At 42.0% G+C, this 24705-nt stretch overlaps 1 long non-coding RNA gene across 1 annotated transcript in view; it reads right to left on the bottom strand.

Moving 5' to 3' along the window:
• The window catches only part of LOC131383972 (uncharacterized), a 69253-nt gene extending 47111 nt beyond the window's left edge, over nucleotides 1-22142 (bottom strand). The window contains exon 1 of the long non-coding RNA XR_009214399.1: nucleotides 22058-22142. This is a non-coding gene — a long non-coding RNA (uncharacterized LOC131383972). The remainder of the gene's footprint in view (nucleotides 1-22057) is intronic.
• Nucleotides 22143-24705: the final 2563 nt, after the last annotated feature.

Genomic DNA, 24705 nt, shown 5'->3' with positions numbered 1-24705 from the left:
TCTCTCTAGCAAGATTAGGAAACTTTTCTTGAGTTATTCCCTCAAAAATATATTTACCAGATTGTTTACTTTTTCTTCCTCTCAGGAATGTTAATAATTTGTAGGTTTTTTCACTTTATGTAATTACATATTTCTTGAAGACTGTTCTTTTTTTACATTCATTTTCCTTTATTTTTGTTTGGCTGGGTTAGTTTGAAAGACTGGTCTTCAAGCTCTGTAATTCTTTCTTCTGCTTGGCCCAATCTATTGATAAAACTTTTAATTGTATTTTGAAACTCCTTAGGTGAGTTTTTCAATTCCAGTAGGTCTGATTGATTTCTTTTTTTTTCTTTTTCTTTCTTTCTTTTTTTTTTTTTTTTTTTTTTTTTTGAGACAGAGACTCACTCTGTCGCCCAGGCTGGAGTACAGTGGCATGAACTCGATTCACTGCAACATCTGCCTCCTGGGTTCAAGCAATTCTCCTGCCTCAGCCTTCTGAGTAGCTGGGATTACAGATGTGTGCCACCACGCCCAGCTAATTTTTGTGTTTTTAGTAGAGATGGGGTTTTACCATGTTGGCCAGGCTGGCCTCGAACTCCCGACCTCAACTGATCTGCCCACCTTGGCCTCCCAAAGTGCTAGGATTACAAGTGTGAGCCACTGCACCCAGCCCTGATTAATTTCTTTTTAGGATGTTCATCTCTTCCTTCATTTCCCGGAGATTGCTTTAGAAGTTTCTTTGTGTTGATTTTTAACCTTGTCTTGGATATCATTGAGTTTTTTTTTTCCTAGTCCATGCTTTGAACACTTTATCTATCATTTCTTAGTTTCAATTTTGGTTAGCAACAATTGCTGGAGAGCTAGTGCAATCCTTTGATGGTATCACTACATTCATATTTTTCATGGCACCAGAATTCTTGCCCTGGTTCCTTCTCATCTGAGATGCTGACACTTATAATTTTTGTATTTATTTTCTAGCAGGTAGAACTTTTCTTTTTATTTCTTTCCCTATATTATTATTATTTTTTCTTTCCTTTTTTCCATCTCTCCACAGGTATAACTGTAGAGAATGTTGAGTAGAGTTGTTTGGCTTTGCTTCTATAGCTATATGCGCTTCTGATGGCAAATTTTATATTGGGCTGTGCAGTTCAAACTCTAAGCCTGTAGATGGCACTTATAGGTACGAGCTGGTTGCAGCCAATTTGGGGATATACTTGATCCTTGTTTACTGGGAGAAACTCCCTGTTGCTTCAGGCAAATGGGCTGACCCATGGAGTGCACAGTGGTCTGAGCTTCCTGTTTAGCCCCTGGTGAGTGGGGGACATGATAGATGGAGCTGGACCAGGTGAGTCTGCCTACAGGCTCCAGGGACAAGCACAAGTGCTGAGGGAGAATCCAGTGAGCAGCCATCAAGTACCTAGAGGTGCACCTCGGCATGGAGCTGGGAAAACTCTTTAGCCCCAAGTTCACTGCACAGGGATAGGGGATGGCCTAAACTCCGTAGGAGAGGGGGCATTCCAGGTGCCTGGAGATCTGCCTGGGTGTAGAGTGAAGAGGTCCCTGCTTCACCAGGATCTCTTTATAGGAAGAATGGCATAGGTCAGAATGCCAATCCAGGTGAGTGGGTACTTTAAATACCTGGAGATCTGCCTGTTGTGGAGCAGAGAGAGCCCTGTTCCACCACAATCTATGCTCAGGAAGGGTGAGGTGGCTCAAGCTGCTGAACTAAGCAAATGGGTCCTCCAAATGCCTGGAGATCTGCCTGGGTATGGAGCAGAAAGGGCCCTGCTATATCTTGATCTGTGTCTATGAAGGGTGGGGCAGCTCAGGCTGCTGGTCCAGGCAAACAGGTACTCCAAATGCCTGGATTTCTGCCTGTGGGTAGAGTGGATAGGGCCCTACTGCACCATGATCTCAGGGGAACAGGATGGGGCACCCAGAAAGGGCATGCACAGACTGGTTCCAAGTCACTAAGCTGACCCTGGCTGCAAGTCTTGCTGCTCAGGAGAAACTGCAGTGGTAGCAGCTCCCATCCCACCCTAGTCTTGCAATGGGGAAGAACACAATTCCAGTGCCTACTGCTGAGGTACTTTTCATAGTTCTAGCTCTGGAGACCCCTACGCCATTCTAGAGCAGGCACTTCAGTCTCTGACCTGAGACTAAAATGCCTGCATGACTGCACTGCCAGGTTGCTAATGAATGGCTGACTTTATGTCCCTGGGTTAAAGCACATCCTGCTTTTGGTCCCAGGTCTGGGAAAATGCCTGTAGTGTTCCCCAGTGTCTTTTTCTCATAGCATCTCCAAGCTCCTCCCCAGGTTGGCTGCAAGGCTTAGGATAAACAACGTGTCCTCCCTTGGCCTGGGTTGCTCTGATCCCCAGTGGAAAGGTAAGTAACAGAAGGAGGCTGTCTGCCTCTCTCACATACTGGGGTTTCACTCACTTTTATCAGCCAGATGCTGTCATGGGGTCTGTTTGCCCACATTTTCCTCTCTGGGATCTCAGGTGTCCTTCATGATTCTGGTGAATTCCTATTTTCCTTCTTGAATTAATGCTCACAGAGTTGATCTTTATGCACTATCTTGCTATTTCCAAGTGACTGAGGCATGCTAAAAGTGTGTAATCCACCATCTTGTGAAAAAAAGCGTGTTAGTCTTATTGTGGGTCTTGGGTGAAGAATTGTTTTTCTCTTGCTACATTTAGAGTTTTTTCTTTATCCTTTGTTTGACTTTGATGTGCCTAGGTGTGGATCTGTTTGAGTTTATCCTACTTAGAGATTGTTGAGCTTCTTGGATGTTGAGCTTCTTGGACGTGAAGATTAATGTTTTTCATCAAATGTAAGTTTTCAGTCATTATTCACATTTTTTTTCTGCTCCTTTGCCTTTTTTGTCTAAGTATGTCACCTTTGTGTAGCAGAAAAAGAAAAGGCATACATGACTGGATTAGGGGCCTCATCACATGTCAGGGGCCAGCTCTGCAAGTCTTGTACTTTGGAAAAAGAACCAACTAGCCTGTTCGGCGATACAAATGTCAGAAAGTCAAGAATGCCTGGATTTCAAATATCCTAATAGACTATAGAGGATATATGTTTGGTGAAGGAAATCCTTTCCAGAATCCTCCAAATCATAATGTGAACGGTTGCCAACTAGTTCTCAGCCCTTAAATCTAGTCCTAGTAAGCCCTGATAAACTGACTCATACAAGATGTGAATGCCTACCATGAAATGCTGAGATGGGATATGACAGTGACAACAAAGGCTGCTGCTGTAATGTGATCTCTCCAGATGGATTCTTTCATCTTAGGTAAAAAGGTCAGTCCTATGATCTTTTGCAAACACTGCAATGGTTGACTTTATTATAAGGATTATGATCTAAGTGATGTAATGGCAACGATCCTTTCCTAATCCTATATTGAATCAACAATTGCTGTCTATTTTCTTTGATACAGTTCAATGTGAGGGGGTAGTTTATAGAATCCTGAATTTCAACAACAATAATTGCTATGTTTACAGTGCAGCTGTTGAACTGTTGATCTTTCTTTATGATGGTGTTACAGAATTGAATGATATTAAATTACTCTGAATACAGCAGGCATGACTTTTCATTTGTCTGTACTATATTAAAGATTATGTATTTTTAAATCTTGATAACACTCAACCTTTGAGTTACAAACCAGACAGTTTCATGAAAAATCATGAAACTTTAAAATATAGTAAATAATATAACCCACAAGTAATTTGTGTCAATTTTTAAAATATTTCTTTCAGAACCTTTATAATCCCTTAATGATAAGTGATACCTGCACATGAATGCTGCCTTTGAAAGGGATTCAGTGTTATTTATTTTTAGTAGAGACGGGGTTTCACCTGTTAGCCAGGATGGTCTCGATCTCCTGACCTCGTGATCCACCCGCCTCGGCCTTCCAAAGTGCTGGGATTACAGGCGTGAGCCACCGCACCCGGCCCAAGGGTTCAGTGTTATTTAAAAAATAACAGCATGCATGTTTTTCTTCCCCTACTAAATTTAAATCAACATACTCTCAAAGCTGAGAGGATGAAGTAAAGAATAGTGGGCGGGTGAGGGGAATTAAAAATAAGTGCTCTAAAAATCCAATGGTGCCTGAAAGGATTTAAGACAAATATGTGAGAGCACATGAGGTAGTAGGTTTACGTTGTGCCAAAGGAAATAACAAGACTGCATATTTGTTATTTCAGGAAACACAGCACAATAGCGGGATTACTTTTATCATCCACGTTGAAGTCACAGGCCTTCCCCATTCACCACTGCTTACCACACCTACAACCCTCTTCTTAAAAAGCCAGGGAAGCCGGATGTCTTTGTGGGGTATTGGGCAGAACTGCCCTGCATAGGAACTCCACATGGGATGGTGACAAATTGGTCAATTTGATCCTCTTTCTTAATAATAAATATGGATTTTGAGAGATACACATAAATGGAAGTTACACTCCAATATTTTCTGAGATATGTGCAGTGTTCCATGAGCTCTGAGGTGTAGCCAAGTCTTTGAGACCAAGAGTGACTGTATTAGTCCATTTTCATGCTGCTGATAAAGATATACCCAAGACTGGGAAGAAAAGAAGTTTAATTGGACTTACAGTTCCACACGGCTGGGGAGGCCTCAGAATCATGGCGGGAGGCAAAAGGCCGTTCTGACCTGGTGGCGGCAAGAGAAAATGGGAGAGAAGCAAAAGCGGAAACCCCTGATAAACCCATCAGATCTCGTCAGACTTATTCATTATCACGAGAATAGCACGAGAAAGGCCATCCCCCATGATTTAATTACCTCCCCCTGAGTCCCTCCCACAACACATGGGAGTTCTAGGAGATACAATTCAAATGATATTTGGTGGGGACACAGTCAGATCATATCAGTGACTGTCCAGCCAGAAGGGAGATGGATGACTTGAGACTTAATATGCTCTTGAATTTTTGTGAGATATCCTTGCACTGAAAGTAACTGGGCATGTCTCTTGTAATCCTGAAAAGCCATTTTATGCATCAGACACTGGACCTCGACTTCTGGGTCTCTGTCTTGTGTTATATGTTTCTTTCCATGCCAGAGAGAAGAAATTGCAGAGGGAACGAAGAAAACAAACTTTGGAGTTCTCAAGACTTAGATTCAGATTGACTCTTGCTGCTGAGCTGAATGTCAGCCACTGTCAGATCATTTAGTTTAGATAATAACGAATTGGCCTGTCCTGTCTACTTTAGAGTTCCTAAGAGGGTTCAGTAAAATCATAATGTATTAAGTACACCAATATAATCTGGATATTTGTCCCCACCCAAATCTCATGTTGAAATGTAATCCCCAATGCTGGAGCCGAGGCCTGGTGGGAGGTATTTGGGTCATGGGGGCAGATGCCTTATGGCTTGGTGCTATCCTTGTGATAGTTAGTGAGTTTTTGGGAGATCTGGTCATGTAAAAGTGTATGGCACCCCTCACCCCCACTCTCTCTCCCTTGCTCCCACTCTTGCTATGTGATGTGTCTGCACCTGCATTGTCTTCTGCCACGAGTAAAAGCTCCCTGAGGCCTCCCAGAAACTGATCAGGTGCTGGCACCTTGCTTCCTATGCAGCCTGCAGAACTGTGAGCCAATTAAATCTCTTTTCTTTGTAAATTACCCAGTCTCAGGTATTTCTTTATAGCAAAGCAAGAATGGACTAATACACATACTAAGATTTTGAAAGTAGTTAATGACTTTACAAATGTTATTGATTATGTTTCTTCTCTTACCTAATCAAGTGTCTCTAATATTGTCTTTTATATATTTTTGTCTCCCCTGTGTGGCCAGTAAGATGTAGGAGCCCCAGAAAGTGTTTAATATGTGTTTGTTGCACTTATGATCATCTTGAAGTCAAGACTTTTGTGGTTCATTCAGCAGTGGGGCCATATTCAAAGATTAGTACAAACAGGAATTCAGATCATACACAAATCAAATGTAGAACTCAAAGACAGGTTTTACTAAGATCTCCCTTTTCTCATGTTCTGTAGCATCTGGCAACTCCTGAGGCCTGTCACTCTCCTTCCACAGAAGGACGCTCTCTCACTCGCCCTGGCCCACCCCCGGTCTCTGTCCAGCCCACTCCTCATCCAGCTCCAAGCGACTTCTCCCAGCTCTGCCCTGGGCTCTCCATAGTCTGCAGGTGTAGGATCTTTCTTCACTCAATGCCTCCTGGGAAGAGAAGCCCCTCTTTACCCTCACTGCCAGTTTCACAAGAATAGGTCATTCATTCCTCAATGCCTTTTCCTCATTCTGCCTCCCAAGAACCTTACTCTTGTTCAGAAGGAGAAGAGGGGGAGGAACTAAACAGTTTGCAGAATCAGAACCTGATTTATCTGACAGAGAAAAGGGTTGGGAAAACTTACCTGTATGTTTGTCATTTTTATCTTATCCCATAGAATGATTGGATGCAGAATAATAAAGCCAGCAAGTATGTATTATGTTCCTATTGGGAAGCTGGTTCTAGGAATGAGCTGAAAGGAGTAAACTACAACCCTGCCCTTAAAGATTTCGTGCTGGGGAATTTTCACAGTGCTTAGCATGTGAGGCTGGGCTACTCCAGAAACCCTTGTAGATGCTGGAGAGAGTGAAGGATACCGTAGCACTTTAAAAATATTGCAGAATAATTTACTTAAAATGAATTCTCCTTTTTAAGTGTATAGTTCAATGAGTTTTGGCAAATATATTGTCATCTAACCATCATTACACTCAAGATACAGAAATGTCCATCACCCCCAAGAGTTCCTGTTTACTCCTTTTCAGTCATTCCCATCCACTACCACCACCTCCTGCCAACCACTAGTCTATTTTCTATGCTTATAGCACTGTCTTTTCTAGAATGCTATATAGATGGAATGTGGAATATGTATATTTTTGCATACTTGTATTAGTAATTCATTCTTTTTATCACTGAGGAATATTCCATTGTACATATATAGCATTATTTGGTTATCTATTCTCCAGTTGGGTATTTGGGTTGTTTCCTGTTTTTGACTACTCAATATAGCTGCTATGAATGTTCATGTAGAGGCCTCTGTGTAAACATAGGTATTTGTTTCTTTTGTGTAAACACCTAGGATTTGGATTGGTGTGTTGTATGGTAGATGCGTTATTACTTTTACTAGAAACTGTCATACTGTTTTCCAACGTGACTGTATGAGGGTCTAGTTGCTCCGTATCCTTGTCAACACTTGGTGTTGTCGATCATTTTGATTTTATATTGTATTGGTATGTAGAGGTAACTTGCAGTTTCAGTTTGCATTTCCCTGATCAGTAATGATTTTGAGCATATTTTCACATGCTTTCTGGCCATTTGTATATCTTCTCTGATGAGGTGTCCAGATCTTTTGCCCATTTTTCACTAGGTTGTTTGTCTTAATATGAGTTGTATTTTTATTATTGAGTCGTTATTATTGGGTAAGAGTTTTAAATATATATTCTAGATACAAGCTCTTTTTTTGTGTTTGGAAATATTTTTACCTAGCTGATTTGTCTTTTCATTTTTTTTTTTAAATATACTGTTTTATTCTAAGGGAATATTTCTGTAGTTTCTGCAAGGGGAAAACCTAAAAGTGGTTAAAAACTGAAAAAGAACAGAAAGGATGATTTAGATGTTTCTCTTTTTGTTTGATGTTTTTTTTCTCCCCTGGGAAAAAAATGTAATTTTACACAATTTTTGTAAAATTAAAAAAGCAGTAATCAGATGCACACATCAACAGCTACACTTATGAGGAATGACCAATAATTAATCAATATTTTCCCTTATGAATAAATGTAGGATTCTGGGCAACTCTGTGGACTAACATGCAAATGAAATCCTGATACAGTCATTTATCTGTATGATTAATTCCATCTGTGGTTGTCGTTTCTGACTGGAAAACTTTTCATTTTCTTAAGAGTGTTTTTTCAAATAGTAGTAGTGTTTAATTTTGATGATGACCAGTTTAACAGTTTTCTTCTTTTGTAATTTGTGCTTTTTATAATTTGGGAGAAATCTTTGCTTAACACAAGGTCAATGTGTTATGGGTTGAATTGTATTCTCCCTGCCCCCCATTTAATATGTTGAAGCCCTAACCCCCAGTAAGCCCTAAGGTAAGGTAAGCCCTACCTTAGAATGTGACCTTGTTTGGAAATAGGGTCTTCACAGAGATGATCAAGTTAAAATGGGGTTATTGGGGGTGGGTTCTAATCCAATAGGACTGGTGTCCTTATGTAAAGGGTATATCTGAGGACAGATACACACACAGGGAGAATGCCATGTAAACATAAAAGCAGAGTTGGGGTGATAATTTACAAGCTGAGGAATGCCAAAAGTGCCAGGAGAGTACTAGAGCAGGAGAGAAGCATGGAACAGATTCTCTCTCACAGCGCTCAGAGGGAACAGCCCTGCTGACACTTTGACCTTGGACTTCCAGCCCCCAGAACTGTGAGATAATACATTTCTGTGGTTTAAGTCCTCAGTTTGTGGTACTTAATTCTAGCAACCTTAGCAAATAGTCACCAAACCACTAAGATTTTCTGCTTTTTTTTTTTTTTTTTTTTGCTAGAAGTTCTATGGTACGTTTATAAGATCAATCTGGAAGAGGTATGAAAAAGAGTTCCCGAGATCAAAATGATTTCAGAGGGTCTTTAAAGAACTAGGTGATACTTGTAGCAATAAAGCTTTTATTGGAATAAAGATTATGCCTCATTCCTGGCAAGTAGAGAGAGGAGGATTTCATCTTTATTTACACAAATTTGATTAGACTAAAAAGCCATAAAAGTTTGGCATCCATCTCGCTGTAACTAAATGAATTAGAAATATAATTTTTTGGACCAAAAGCTACAGTTTGCTGAACCATCATTCTTTTGTTTTATTTTAAAGGAATTTGATGCTACCCAAATAGAAGGTTTTGGAATTAAGGAGCAAAAGTGCTCAGCTGGGTATTTAGTAACTACGATAGGCAAAGAAGCTTGCATTAGGCTTTTAGCAGAGGGCATTGGCTGATTGGTGTCTCAGCAGTGTTGGTACCATCCTCTATTTAACTGACCTTGAAAACAGAAAATTCAACTAGATTTTATGGAGGGCTTATATATACTCAAGTGCTGTCAGGATAGATAGAAGTCTATGAGATGAAGACCCAATGCTTAAAAAATCTATAGCACATTAGATTCTAGCCACTCCTACCTGCTGAAGTGATTCTGCAATTCTCATGCCTTTTTATGACAGTTCTGGGGGGATCAGTCCCATGCTGGAATGCTCAGTAAAGAATTATAAGCATGCTAGATGGCAGAGAATGCCAACTTATTACAAAGACTTGCTGCAGTATTCCACAAAAAAGTATGATGCGTGGATGAGAATGATGATATCCCATTTCTATGAATTAAATAGAAGGGGAGTATTATAATTGTTTTACAAATGAGGAGACTGAGTCAGAGAGAGGCTAGAAGGATCTGCCTAGACATACTGGTAATAAGTATTTAGTAAAGGTTTTCACCTGCAGCTTTTTTTCTTCTTAAGATTCTGGTCATGAGTATCTTCTTTTCTATTGCAAACTCTTTGTTCATCAGGCTGTATGGAAGATTATTGTTCAGTAAATTTCCAGTCCTTCCGTTGCCTCAACCTCTATGGGTACCTTCTCTCCTTGGTGTGTGTGCTTGACTTTGGGCTTAGCCACCTGGTTTGCCTTAGCCAATGGGATGACCACAGATGTGAGCAGAGGCTTAGAATGTGCTTGCATATTTAGGTGTGGTCTCTTGAGCTCCTGTCTTTCACTATGAACAGAATATGCTGTGAGTACTGCTAATGTAAGAAAGACAAGAGACATGTGGAAAGGCCTGGGCCCAGCCATGGAGCTAGGAGTCAGGCCCAGCCAAGCCTAGCCCAGATTAGCCAAACCCACAGGTGAGTAAGTGAGTGAGTAATAGATGGCTGCAAACCACTGAAATTTCCAGGTTGTTTTGTTAAATACCCTTGTTTTGGTCATACTAAATTAATACATACTTTTGTGAAGGTGCAACATAGTTATGGGTAGCACATTGCAGCACACAATGCTCATGTACTACATATACTGGAAACAGAATGTGAAAGGAGGAGCCTTGATGAAATGAATGACTTGAAGAAATGGCACAGGACTGGAAATCAGAAGACTTGGGTTGTCGTGAGGTTTCGACCTTCTATTCTTATGAAGTGTTAACTCTGTGTCAGGTGTGTTTCTAGCAGTCTTAACTCATCCAATTCTCCAACAATTGTTTGAGGTAAATGCATTATTATTCCCACTTTAAGGTTGAGGAAATTGAGGCACAGAAGGATTAAGAAACTAACCAAGATCTCATAGTGAGTAAGTAGCTGAACTGACCTTGGTACCAGACAGTGTCAGGGATGCCTCATGCACCACCCGGATTTCCTGTTCAGAACCGAAGTGCTCACTCCCTCAGCCTCTGGGAGAGCTGGCTCCTGGTGGCTGTCAGGTGTGTCCCTCTCTGGGCATTGTTCTTGACCAAAGGGAGCTGCCTTGCCCAAAGTTAGATCTTTTATTGGGGTTAGCCCCTAACCAATATCTGGTCAATGTGTGGACTAATGGCCTGGTCAAAACCCTTTGCCTGTATTTGAGGCAACTTGAAGTCCCTTTCCAACTCAAGGGCTCTCTGCAAGATCAAATTTTCCTGTGTAGCTCCTTCATCACTTCTGCCCAACCCTGCTTCTCTCATTTTCTTACAGGTATTGGTTTTGAAAATGCTCCCAAGGAAAGCTGCATACAAATATCCATCTCAGAGTCTAATTCCAAGGAACCCAGTCCAGATGGCTGCCTTCCAGAGTCTGGGTTCTCTGCCACTGTTTGATATTGTAAGTCACCACTCTGAGCTGCTCTGAGATTATAGGGAAACAGGTCAAACTCAGTTTTACTTAGACTCTCACTCAACAATCATGATGTGTAGGTTTTTCTCCACACACTAAGCAAGCAATCAATTCTGCAGGGCACACTAGCTGGGTGTCCTCTAAATCAATTCACTGTGACACTATCTACCTGGAGATAGCATCAGATCCCACTGGCTGAGGGCTCAGTCCGCAAGACTGCCTCCACCACTGATGCTGACTGCAAGCCCCAGGTTGTTTTACCTGTGCTTCTGATCAACCAGCTATAAATCAGGGTTTCCACAACCCCCTCCTCAGGTTTGATTAATTTGCTAGAGCAGCTCACAGAACTGAGGGATGTGCACATTTATCGTTACTGGTTTATTATAAAGGATGTTACAAGGGATACAGATGAGCACCAGATGAAGAGATGGATAGGGCAAGGTGTGGGGGAAGGAAGAATAGAGCTTTCACGCCTTCTTTGGGTGCACCACCTTCCAGGAGCCTTGGCTATGTGGAAGCTCATCTGAACTGTCTTTTTGGGTTTTATGGAGGCTTCAGTATGTAGACACGATTGATTAAACCATTGGCTATTGGTAAGCAACTTAACCTTCAGTCCCTCTCTCCTCCCTTACAGGTTGGGGGGTGAGGCTGAAAGTCTCAACCTTCTAATCATGATTTGGTCTTTCTGGTGGCCAGTCCCCATCCTGAAACTACCTAGGGATGGCCAGGCACCAGTCATCTCATTAGCATGTAAAAAGCACTCTTACCACTTCAGAGTCCAAGGATTTAAGGAGTTACATGCCAGGAAACCTGGTCAAAGGCTAAACATATTTCACAATATCACAGCTTCATTATTAAGTAGGGATAATAATACTGCCTTATTTAGAGGATTAAAAGTGGTAGCACTTTACATTTGTTTTCACTCTGCCCCACCCTTTCCCACTCCACTGAGGCTGTTTCCATGGAGGTCATCAATGACTTTTAATGGCAAAATCTAAGTAATATTGTTTATACTGGCCTATCTGCATTGGATGCTTCCGTCACTTTCTCCCATCTGTTCTTGGGAACTTTTATAATTGTTTCCCACAGGATTCCAACTCTCCTTTTATTCAACTAACATCTACATATTTGTAACTCCCTACCCCAACTTCTTTCCCAAGCTGGGGATTATATAAGCAGTTGAGTATGTGTTGCCATTTGATGTCTCCCAAGCTCTTTAAACAGCATTTCCAAAACTAAAATCATTGTTTTCTTCACCATTTTCTCTGCTCCTTCTTCTGTATTTTTCTTTCATTGATGATACCATCTTTCTTTTCTTTTTTTTTTTTTTTGAGGCAGGGTCTTGCTGTGTTGCCCAGGCTGGAGTTGAGCAATCTTGGTTCACTGCACCCTCCACCTCCTGGTCTCAAGTGATTCACTTCAGCCTCCCGAGTAGCTGGGACTATAGGTGCATGCCACCACACCTGCCTAATTTTTGTATTTTTTTTTTTGTGGAGACTGGGTTTCGCCGTGTTTCCTAGATTGGTCTTGTCTTGGGCTCAAGTGATCCTCCTGCCTTGGCCTCCCAAAGTGCTGGGATTACAGATGTGAGCAGCCACGCCTGGCCTGACACCATCTTTCTAGGTCATGATACAAATACAAGGATATCTTTCTTGAATACTCTTTTCTCATCCTCATACTAAAGCAATAAGTCTGGCTACTTTTATCCATGTCCCCAAAACTTCTCCAATATGTCCATCTTCTCTGTTCCTCCTATGATTGTCCTACTTGAAGCCCTCATCATCCCTCATCTGACCTATGTCAATAGCCTCTCTATTGATTTTCTTGCACCCAACCTTGCTTTCTCAAAGCTATCCTTCAAAGCACAGCCTAAGTGGTCTATCTAAAAGGAAAATCTGATTGTCCTAGCTCCCCATTGTCTACAGGGTAATGTCCAATCTTCTTTTTTCTTTTTTTTTATTGACACAGAGTTTCACTCTTGTTGCCCAAGCTGGAGTGCAATGGCGTGATCTTGGCTCGCCGCAACCTCCAGCTTCCAGGTTCAAGTGATTCACCTGCCTCAGCCTCCCAAGTAGCTGGGATTACAGGCATGTGCCACCACGCCCAGCTAATTTTGTATTTTTAGTAGAGATGGTGTTTCTCCATGTTGGTCAGTCTGGTCTCAAACTCCCGGCCTCAGGTGATCCGCCCGCCTCAGCCTCCCAAGGTGCTGGGATTACAGGCATGAGCCACTGCGCCCGGCCCCAATCTTATAATAGAAAGCTCTGTATGATCTGGCAATACACCATGGTGGCTCAGATGTAGGTTTTAGAGTCAATTGTATGAGACTCTTGGCTCTACTGCTCATTAGTTGTGTGGCTTTGGGCAAAATACTTAACTTTTCTGACAGAATGAGAATATAATAAAGATTTCTACCTGTGATAGTTAGTCACCAAATACCCACACACTTCCCTAGATTTCTCAGCCTTTCCTGAAGTTAAGTCAGGGTCATGTGGCTATTTCTGGCCAACTGACTGGAAGTGGAGTTGATGTGAGCCCTGTGACCTTCCACCATCTTTCTCTTTTCTTGCTGTGACCACCTTGGAGATGTTCAGGATGGCATAGCTGGTTGAGGTAGGCAGACTGCCTGACCCTCATTGAACTTAATGGGTTATTTTTCAGTTTCATTATTGTATTAAGCCCCTGAAATTTCAGGGTTTTTCTATTTAGGCAGCATTAATAACCATGACAAACTACCCCATTGAGTTGTTAGAATGGATCAGCTGAGATAATGCATGAAATCATGTAGCACCCTGCTCAATACAAATCTTCTTATCCTGTCTTGAGTTCCACATGCCTGCACTTCTGAGTTACTTTATACACCATTCTTTCTCAAGCCTTCATGCTGTCCCTTGTGCCTGGAATGCCCTTCTGTGACTCACACAATCTTCAAAACTTGGCTAAGGTAGTACCTTTCCTGGTCTCCTCAGCCTCAGTTAAATGTTCCTGACTTCAGTCTCGTAGCAGAGTATTTATCCCTTCACCAGTGTATGTATACTCAACAACATTTATCCACCCACCTCCCTGGACAGATGGTGAGCATCCGGAGGAGGAGTCTTTTATAAATGTTGTCCCTCTGCCTAAAATGCTTTCTGTACTCGTACCTGCCTGGAAGACTCCTTGCACACTTTATGCCCAGCTCACCAGTTCCTCACTGGAAAAGGCTTTTCCTCCCTCTGGCAGAGTTGTTCTCTCTCCCCTTTGTGTCACTTCTTTACCTTGTGGGTTGTATTAGTCTGTTCTTGTACTGCTATATAGACCTGAGACTGGGTAATTTGTAAAGAAAAGAGGTTTCATGGGCTCATAGTTCTGCAGGCTGTATAGAAAGCATAGCAGCTTCTGCTTCTTGGGAGGCCTCAGGAAACCTACAGTCATGGTGGAAGACAAAGGGGAAGCAGGCACGTCTTACGTGGCTGGAGCAGGAGCGAGAGAGAGAGCGCGGGGAGGTGCCACTTTTAAACACCCGGATCTCACAAGAACTCAACAGCACCAAAGAGGATGGTGTTAAACCATGAGAAATCACCCCCATGATCCAATAACCTCTCACCAGGCCCCACCTTCAACATTGGGGATTACAATTCAACATGAGATTTGGGTGGGGACACAGTCCAAACCATATCTCATGTGGCTCTACTATACCATCCATCACCCCAAATTACAATTCCTCCTTTAATTGTCAGGGTCAGTCCCTGGACTGTGAGCTCCCTGAGGACACACAGTGCTACGTCAAGTTACTTGGAGCCCTAGAACAACTTCCATATCAAGTGATCCTTTTCCATATCAGGGGATCATCAAATGCTTGCTGAATAAATTGCCACCCTCTTTGGACTTTGAAAAATGAAGTATCCTTTTCTCAAAAATATGTAGGAGAATAACATTTATACTCTGTATTAGTTTTTTAGAGCTGCCATAACAAAATGTCACAGAATAGATGGCTTAAACAACAGAATGGATTTTCTTATAGTTCCAGAGGCTGAAAGTCCAAGATCGAGATGTTAGCAGGGCTGGTTTCTCCTGAGGCCTCTCTCCTTGGCTTCTAGATGGCCAGATTTTCACTGCATCCTCACCTGGTCTTTCCTCTGCATGCATGCATCTGATGTTTCTCTGTGTGTCCAAATTTCCTTTTCTTGTAAGAGCATCAATCAGATTGGATTAGGGCCTATTCCAATTGCAATTTTGTCATTTTAACTTAATCACTTGTTTAAAGATCTTATTGTGAATATGGTTACATTATGAGGTGCTGCGAATTAAGTCTTCAACACATGAATTTTTGGGGAACACAAGTCAGCCTGCAACAACCCTCATCTGGAGAATACCCTAAATGGACTTCAACAGACCAGAAGATCTTGTCCTCTTAGGAGAAAACATGTTGGAATGAGAATGAGAAGGACAGGGGAAACTAACATTTGTTGCTGATGAGATTTCCTGTCTACTCACTGTGCACAAGGGCCTATGCGAAGTTCAACCTCAAAATGAAATACAGGAAGATAAAGGAACTTAGAATATATGGCTAATGAGTGGTAGAGCTAGGATTTTAGGTTTAGAACCCGCATAGAGTGTGCCTCCACCTGCATCTCAGTTAATTGTCACGAATGCCTTGTGAGGGCTTATATCTAGTTTTTCATTTTAACTGATAACAAATGAGCAAGCATTTATACATAGCACTTTACATAACAGGTACCCTCTTAGGGATTTTACATATGTTAACTCATTTACTCCTCATGATCCCACCATGAGACAGATACTGTTGTTCTTATCACCCCATTGAGAGGTTACCAGCAAGGAGGTGGCAGAGCGGGAGTCAAGCCTGGGGAAGTCTGGCTTACAGAGTCCAGACCCTCAGCCACCATACTGACCTTCCTCTTTGGAAGAGGGGTAAGTAATCTGGCCAAGGGCAATGTCACTTCGAAAGGATGAGACTGGGATTTGTACCTGGCCCCCCTGACTGCAGACTCCAGCCTCCCTTGATGGCTTCACACCACTGTATCTGCCTGCATGTGATCATGTTTCATCCTCACATCACATACTTGGTGATGCAAACAGGTCTCCTAGCTCTGATTTTAAGAAAAAAGACTCTGATGCTGAAGAAAAAAGGTTTGGGAGAAATTTGCCTTTGTGCAATGTTATTGGATAAACTCTGTTTTTCCTTAGACTCATTAGCTGCATGTTTACAATTACCAAACACAATTATCTTAAAAAAAAATCAGACTGGTTAAATTTGGAAGGAGGTGGGTGTCTTCAGCAGGCTAGCAGTTGTGTGCAGATTGACATTTTTATATTTATAAAAGTTGTGTCTGCCACCAGGCGTCTAGGAACATTTGCACATTTAAAAATATAAATTAGAAAAATATGTTGACATAATTGTCTGCCCTAAGGAATTTTTCCTTCATCACAGTCTTAATGGAAAAAATTCTCACTTGGCTCTCCCTCCCCAGGCAGAAGTTGGAGTGTGCAGATGAGACTTTCCATATGCTTAGAAGTTAGCAAGAAATGCTTTGCATCAACACGAAGTCATTTCAGATGAGAGTTCCCCATAGGCAGTGACTCCATCCTTCCTTCTCCTGCTGTTCTCTCATCTCACAGCATCTTACTTTCCCCACCTGCAAGTGTCTATGGCTTTGCCTTGGCATCCCCTTCTTAAACGTCTTCAATGGCTCCTTGACCCCTAAGGCTATGACTGGCCTAATTTAAGACCCCTTCAGGATCTGGATCCTGCCAACTCCCTGGCTTCCTGCCTTTCCTTTCTCCTCCTCATATATCCCATGTGCCCACCACGTTTGCTCCCCTCTGTTCCTGAGCACCGTTGACCTCCTGCTGGTGCCTGAGATCTGCCCTGCCCCAGCCTCTGTTCCCGTGCTGGCCATTCCATGAAGACTTGATGGAGCTCCCAGTCAGAAGTGACCTTTCCTGCTTCAAAAAGCCAGTAATGCTTTATCTGTGTCCTTGGGAGCCTGCATTACAAAGTCCTCAATGTTATTTTTGCACGTTTTTTGACTTCTAACATCTCAAAATCCCAAGGAAGACAAAGGGTCTGAAAAGAATATAGCCAATGTGTCCCAAGTAGGCACTTAATAAATGATGGTTGTATCTCTTTTTTTACTTGGAAAATTTTATCCACATTGCTTGGTTCATAGTTGATGCTTAATAAATGTTTGTTAAATGAAAAAGGTACATTGAGGCAGAACTTAGAAACTTAGAAAAATGAAAAATTTTTTATTGGGATAAAATATACATAATTTACCATCGTAACCATTTTTATGTGTACAATTCAATGACATTAAATGCATTTACATTGTTGTGCTACTATCATAACCATCCATTTTCAGAACATTTTCATCTTGCAAAACTGAAACTCTATACTCATTAGACAAGAACTTCCCTTTCTCCCCTCCCCTCTGTCTCTGGCAACCTGTGCTCCTGCTGTCTCTATGAATCCACCTATTCTAGGTACCTCACATAAGCAGAATCATACAATAGTTGTTCTTTTGCGTCTGGCTTATTTCCATTTAGCATAATGTTTCCAAGGTTCTGCCAGGGTGTAGCATGCATCAGAGTTCATTCCATTTGAAGATCAAACAATATTCCATTGTATGTATATACCACATTTTATTTATCCATTCATCTGTTGATGGATGTTTGAGTTGTTTCTACATTTTGGCTGCTGTGAATAATACTGCTATGAATATTGGTATACAAGTATCTGAGTCCCTGATTTCAATTTTTGGGGGTATATAACCTAGAAGTGCAGTTGCTGAAGCCTCTGATAATTCTGTTTAACTTTCTGAAGCACCTGCATACTGTTTTCCATAGTGCCTGCATCCCTGTACATTTCCAGCAGCGACGCCCAAGGGTTCTAATTCCTCCATATTCTTGCCATTATTTTCCATTTTTTGATAGCCATTGTAATGGGTGTGAGGTGGTATCTCACTGTTGTTTTCTTTAGAGTTCCCCAGTGATTAGTGATGTTGAACATCTTTTTATGTGCTCATTGGCCATTTGTGAATCTTCTTTGGAGAATGAATTAAACTCTTTAAGTCCTTTGCCGATTTAAATATATCTGTGGTTGTTATTAACAATTGGTGTTTTGTTTTAAAACATCTCTGGAGTGTGCTTTTTTGAGCAGGAAGTGCATGGCTGGATCTGAGGCAAGCGCTCTTTTCAACACAGCAGGCAGTGTGATCCTGTGAAAGCCTAAGTCAGATCAAGTCATTTTTCTGCTCAGATCTTCCCAGTGAGGTCCAGCTCACTCAGAGGAAGAGCCAGAGTTCTTGGAGTGGCCGGTAGAGCCCTGCGTGACTCACAGTCCCCCACCAGCTCTGAGCTCATCTTCGACTTCCTCCTATTCACTCGCACTGGCCAGCCCCGGGGCCTTTGCACTTGCTATTTTCTCTGCCTGGAGCACACTTCCTCAAGAAACTGATGCAGGCAGGTGAAGCCCCAAATTGGGGCTTAGTCCAGGAGATCTTTTGGCTTCACTCAGGAAATAATTTAGGAGCAAGCTGGTGGTGTTAGATAGCAACTTGTATTGAAGCGACAGTGCAGAGGTGCTGTTCCTCACAGAGCAGGGTAACCTCCCAGGCAGTGTGTCCAGAGGAGCAGCTCTGAGGCAGTTTTGCAGTCATCTTTATATCTACTTTAATTATATGTAAATTAAGGGGCAGATTACACAGAAATTTCTAGAAATAAGGTGGTAACTTCTGGGTTGTCAGGCCATTGCCATGGAAAGGGGTGATAACTTCTGGGTGTTGCCATGGCAATGGTAAGCTGACATGGCACACTGATGGGCATGTCCTATGGAAAGCTTCTTTCACCCTGCCCCTGTTTTAGTTAGTCCTCAATTTAGTCTAGTGTCTGAGCCCTGCCTCCAGAGTCCAGTCTTGCCTCCTACCTCAAAACCTGTCTGGCTCTCTGCTTCACCACTGTAAAGTCTTTGCTCAAATGTTACCTTCTCATTGAGGCCTTCCTGGACTATTTTATTTAAAATTGCAGCCCTCTATACTCTGCATCTTCCTAACGTTCTTAATTTTTCTCCAAAGCACCAATCACCTTCAATCTACTCTATAATGTACTTATTGATATTGTGTAGCTGTGCTGTTCCTTCCTCCCCCAAGGGTGTGAGCTCCATGACGGCTTTGTTCTGTGTTTTATCCCTAGTCTGGCCCCTCAGATGCCTTTAACAAATATTTATAGACTGAATGAATAAAAGCAATCACATGGCAAATAAATTTCCTTTAATTCTCTCTCAATTAAATAATTCTGTATGCATGCTTATCTCGCCTATGACAACCTTGGCTTCCATACACTCCCAATCACATTGACTAACATTGTGAAGGAAATATTTATGTTCATCCACTATGTTTGCAGTGGCTGAACATAAATATTTCCCCCTCTTTGTGCGTCTGGGAAGATAAAAAAAAAGGTTACGAATTTAAGGAATAGTATAAAGTATAAATAAGTACTTTATTTTTTCACTGGTATATTCATTCACCCTTTCAATAAACATTCACTGTGAGCCCCTTATTTCCCAGGCACAGTGCTAGAAGCTGTCTCTATGAAACCACAGTCATAGATAGTAAACTTGTAAAGAAATACATACATAATTCAGATAGGGGTAAGTTATATGAAGAAAAAGAAAACAGCGTAGAAGAATGGAGACAATGCGGGTAGGGTGGAGGGCTGTCTGCTTTACACAGGATGGTCAGGAAAACTTGAGGAAGGGACACTGGAGCAAAGACCTAGTGATGGGAGGGAGCAAGTCATAGAAATATGGGCAGAAGATAGATATATTTTTTTTAATACAGAGGGAACACCAAAGGTTTTGAGGCAGCAATGAGCTTGATGTGTTGGCAAACATTATCTCATTTGATGATCCAAATAGTTTTAGGCTACCATCTTCAAGGTACAGACAAGGAAGGAGGGCAGAAAGAGGGTATATTAGTCAGAGTTCTCTAGAGGGACAGAACTTATATATATATATATATATATATAATATAATATTTATATTATATTAATATATAATTATATATTATATATATAGTGGAGTTTATTAACTCACACAATCACAAGGTCCCACAACAGGCCATCAGCAAGCTGAGGAGTGAGGAATCCAGTCCAAGTCCCAAAGCTGAAGAACTTGGAGTCCAATGTTCAGGGGCAGGAAGCATCCAGCACAGGTGAAAGATGTAGGCTGGGAGGCTAAGCCAGCTTTTTCACATTTTTCTGCTGCTTTATATTCTGACTGTGCTGGCAGCTGATTAGAGGTTGCCCACCCAGATTAAGGGTGGGTCTGCCTTTCCCAGCCCACTGACTCAGATGTTAATCTCCTTTGGCAACACCCTCATAGACACACCCAGGATCAATACTTTGCATCCTTCGATCCAATCAAGTTGACACTCAGTATTAACCATCACAGAGGGGAAGATCTCTGACATAGTTTGGATGTTTGTCCCCACTTAACTCTCATGTTGAAATGTAATTCCCACTGTTGGAGGTGGGGCCTGGTGGAGGTGTTTGGATCATGGGAGTGGATCCCTCATGAAGGGCTTGGGCCATCCCTTTGGTGATAAATGAGCTTTCACTCTGAGTTTACATGAGATCTGGTCATTTGAAAGTGTGCGGCACCTCTTTCTCCTCTCTTTCTCTCTCTCTCTTGCTTGCTCGTGCTTTTGCCAAGTGATGTGCCTGTTCCCCCTTTGCCTTCTGCCAGATTGTGAGCTCCCTGAGGGTTCACCAGAAGCTGAGCAGACACCAGCACCATGCCTCCTGTACAGCCTGCAGAACAGTAAGCCAGTTAAACCACTTCTTTATAAATTACCCAGTCTCAGGTGTTTCTTTATAGCAATGCAAGAATGGCATAACACAGTCTCAGTCCCTCCTTTATAAAAGAAGACTAAATCTATGCTTTTAAAAGTGTGATTCCAAAAAGGGCCACATAAGAATCACCTGGGAGCTTGTTAGAATCATCTGGTACCACTCAGACCTACTCTCTCAGACCTGGGGAGGTGTGGGAGGAAATCGACCTTTTAATAAGCTCTCCTGGCGATTCTGACACACACTAAAGTCTGAGAAGCACTGGACTAGGCAATTTCAGATAGGCCTTCCAGACCGAATGTTCTGTGACTTGATGATGACATCTGGAAGCATGAAGAACTGGATAGAGGCAGCCCCCAGGTTAGGATGAGAAGGAGAAAAATATAGAAGGCAGAACAGATTCAATTCCCATTCAGCATCTCCTTCTCCTATAAGAGACATCCTTTAAATTATTTACAGCCAGGACACCTCCAGGGTGAAGCCCGAGGCTGACCCCTGTAATCCTTTTAGAAGCTTCTTTAAATGACAAATGATTTTTCCACATGGTTGCTGAAGAAGAGATCTCATACCTCAGCACTTTTAATGTAACTTAATTATTAGACATTGCAAAAGTGAACTGTTAAAAGAAAAACATCAGACAAAGTGGTATCTGTGAAATCAGGTGGCTGGTGGAGTAACCCTAAGACAAGTGCCTTCACACTTCGTGCTTTATAACACTTTTTCAGATATGGCTCCTGGTAGTTCAGGGGCACCATGAACTCCATAAAATTCAATGCAAAATGTTGTCTATCGGCATATTTTATAGAGGAAAGTTCCATAGTTTTCATAAAATATTCAAATACATCCACAATTCAAAGTCATTGAGAGCCATTATATTAAAAAGGGTAGACATCAATGTTAAATACAACTTGAGAACCCCAAAATGGATTCTTTTTTTTTGAGATGGAGTTTCACTCTTGTTGCCCAGGCTGGTGTGCAATGGTGCGATCTCTGCTCACTGCAACCTCTGCCTCCTGGGTAGTGATTCTCCTGCCTCAGACTCCTGAGTAGCTGGGATTACAGGTGTGCACCACCATGTCTGGCTAATTTTGTATTTTTAGAAGAAATGGGGTTTCACTATGTTGGTCAGGCTGGTCTCGAACTCCTAACCTCAGGTGATCCACCCACCTTGGCCTCCCAAAGTACTGGATTACAGGCATGAGCCACTGCACCCGGCCCCCGAAATGGATTCTTATCTGGCTTTCTAATCCCAGAGCCTGCCTCCTAGGCTGAATCATACATGAAAAAGAACTATTTCTGTGGGTGGGAATTTTTCTCTGTATAAATAACATATGATCTTAGGCGTTAACATCATAAATATCAGTTCCATACCTGTAGTATTGCTTTGCTTTCACAGGATGGCTTGGGTGTTTTGCTGATCTCCTTCCAGAGCCACCACCTTGCTTCCATAGCCTCTGCCGATTCTAGTTAAAGAACAACAACTACAATGACAATGACATTTAAGTGCACGAAGATAAAATATAAATTACTTTGTTTTAAACTACTTCTTTGATTTTTTCTTTTTCTTTATTCTTTTGAAGTTAATTATCATTTTTATAATGCTATTTTGGCAGAATTCTATAGAAAACAAACTTCTGTGGTTTCTGGAGCAGAGAGAAAAACAATATGCATTTATTTCTTCATATAAAGATTTTAAGTTTTTCAGTTAATTAAAGTCATGAATGTAAATGATTCTTTTTTCTTTTTATACAATGCCCTCCGCCTACTTTATTCCATTGGTTTCCTTCTCAACTCTTATCTGTTCCTGGGGAGGCAGAGTTTTCACCCTGATAAGCCAAGGTTTGTAATTAGCAGTTTTGATGCTGATCTACAATCATTTAAGGATTCTGTTTTTGGTCACGGGGTTAAGCCAGGGGTGGAAAAACTATGGCCTGGGGACCAAAGACAGTTGACTGCCTTTTTTTTTTTTTTTTTTTTTTTTTTGTCGAGATGGAGTTTTACTCTTGTTAGCCAGGCTGGAGTGCAATGGCATGGTCTCGGCTCACTGCAACCTCCGCCTCCCGGGTTCAAGTGCTTCTCCTGCCTCAGCCTTCCGAGTAGCTGGGATTACAGGCATACGCCACCACACCCAGCTAATTTTGTATTTTTAGTAGAGATGGGGTTTCTCCATGTTGGTCAGGCTGGTCTTGAACTCCCAACCTCAGGTGATCCACCTGCCTCAGCCTCCCATAGTGCTGGGATTATAGGCGTGAGCCACTGTGCCCGGCTACTGCCTATTTTTATGCAGCTCAAAAGTTAAGAATGGCTTTAACATTTTTAAATGGCTGAAAAAAAATTCTATGATGTGTGAAAAGTATATATGTTCAAATTTCAGTGTTCATTAAAGTTTTATGAACTATAGCCATGCTCTGGATAGGTATGGTGAGTCACGACTATAATCCCAACACTTTGGGAGGCTGAGGCTGGCAGATCACCTGAGGTCAGGAGTTCGAGACCAGCCTGGCCAACATTGCGAAACCCCATCTCTACTAAAAATACAAAAATTAGCCGAGCGTGGTGGCAGGCACCTGAAATCCCAGCTACTCGGGAGGCTGAAGCAGGGGAATTGCTTGAACCCAGGAGGCGGAGGTTACAGTGAGCCAAGATCACTCCACTGCACTCCAGCCTGGGCAACGGAGTGAGACTCTGTCTCATTAAAAAAAAAGAAAGAAAGAAATATAACCACGTTTATTTGTTTATGTATTGTCTATGACTGTTTTCTTGCTACTGGCAGAATTGATTGGTTACAACAGAGATGATACAGCCCATAGTGACTAAATATTTACTATTTGGCCCTTTACAGGAAAAGTTTGCTGACCTTTGCTTTGAATTAGGGAATCCCAGAGGGAGTCTATTGGGAAAGTTTTAATAACCTTCGCTGGCTGACTCAGGTGTCTGTCTTTTTTTTTTCTCAGAGACAGGGTCTTACCCAGGCTGGAGTTGCAGTGGTGTGATCAAGGCTCACTGCAGCCTCCACTTCTCAGGCTCAAGTGATCCTCCCACCTCAGCCTCCCAAGTAGCTGAGACTACAGGTATGCATCAACATGCCCAGCTAATTTTTTTTTTTGGTAGAGACAAGAGTCTCATTATGTTGCCCAGGCTGATCTTGAACTCTTGGGCTCAGGCAGTCCTCCTGTCAGCCTCCCAAAGTGCTGGGATTACAGGTGTCACCCACCATGCCCAGTCCCAGGTTTCTTTCATTTAGTATCTACACCTGGTGGAATTCACCTATCATTGTATCAATTTCTTCCCAGTTACTGGGAAAAGCAGTACAATGACCTCAATCAATGGGGGTTTGTTGAAGGACTCGATGGAGAAAGAAAGTCAAGGGAAAAGAAAATCTAACCACCTGCACCTAAGGACAATAGAAGCCTCATTTACTACCATTCAGAATGCAGTGGCAAGTCAAATAGTCTGGTAGTCATTCTGGTGATCCACTCCAGATTTAAAAGTTGCTTTACTTGGATTCAATACTTGGATTCTCTTTCTTTAGCTTTTTCTTTCTAATGGATTGCCCAAACCTGGCTCTCCAAGTCATGCCTTCTATTTACCTTTCTACTCGACATTTCTTCATCTTCCTCTCTCTATACACAGACCACACCCTCTGTATTTCTGCCGCTTAAGCACCCCAGGGGAGAGGATACAATTGATTGATGAATTGCTTTCTAATTTAGAAGGCCCTTAGAATTCCCACGAGGGAGGTTCTGAATTTTTTAGAGCATCTTTGGTCAAGAGCCAGATATGTTTTTCTTTGTTCGTTGGTCTGTTTTTGGTGAGTTGTGCCCATATTATCAGGGTTACATGATAAAGCCACCTCTGAACACTTATAAAACCCCAAGAAAAGGGCTGTGGATAGTGCAACATTCCTCAAAATTGGGCCATATGCCAGTGCTCCAGGAAACCTGGGTTTACAAGAAAAATCCCAGAGAGAATTCTAGGCCAGCGAGTCTTCTATCCTGAGCATAATGTATCGCCTTTTC

Source organism: Hylobates moloch, unplaced genomic scaffold, assembly GCF_009828535.3.
Source record: "Hylobates moloch isolate HMO894 unplaced genomic scaffold, HMol_V3 SCAFFOLD_8, whole genome shotgun sequence".
NCBI lineage: Eukaryota > Metazoa > Chordata > Mammalia > Primates > Hylobatidae > Hylobates > Hylobates moloch.
This window is presented reverse-complemented; position numbering and strand designations above follow the sequence as displayed.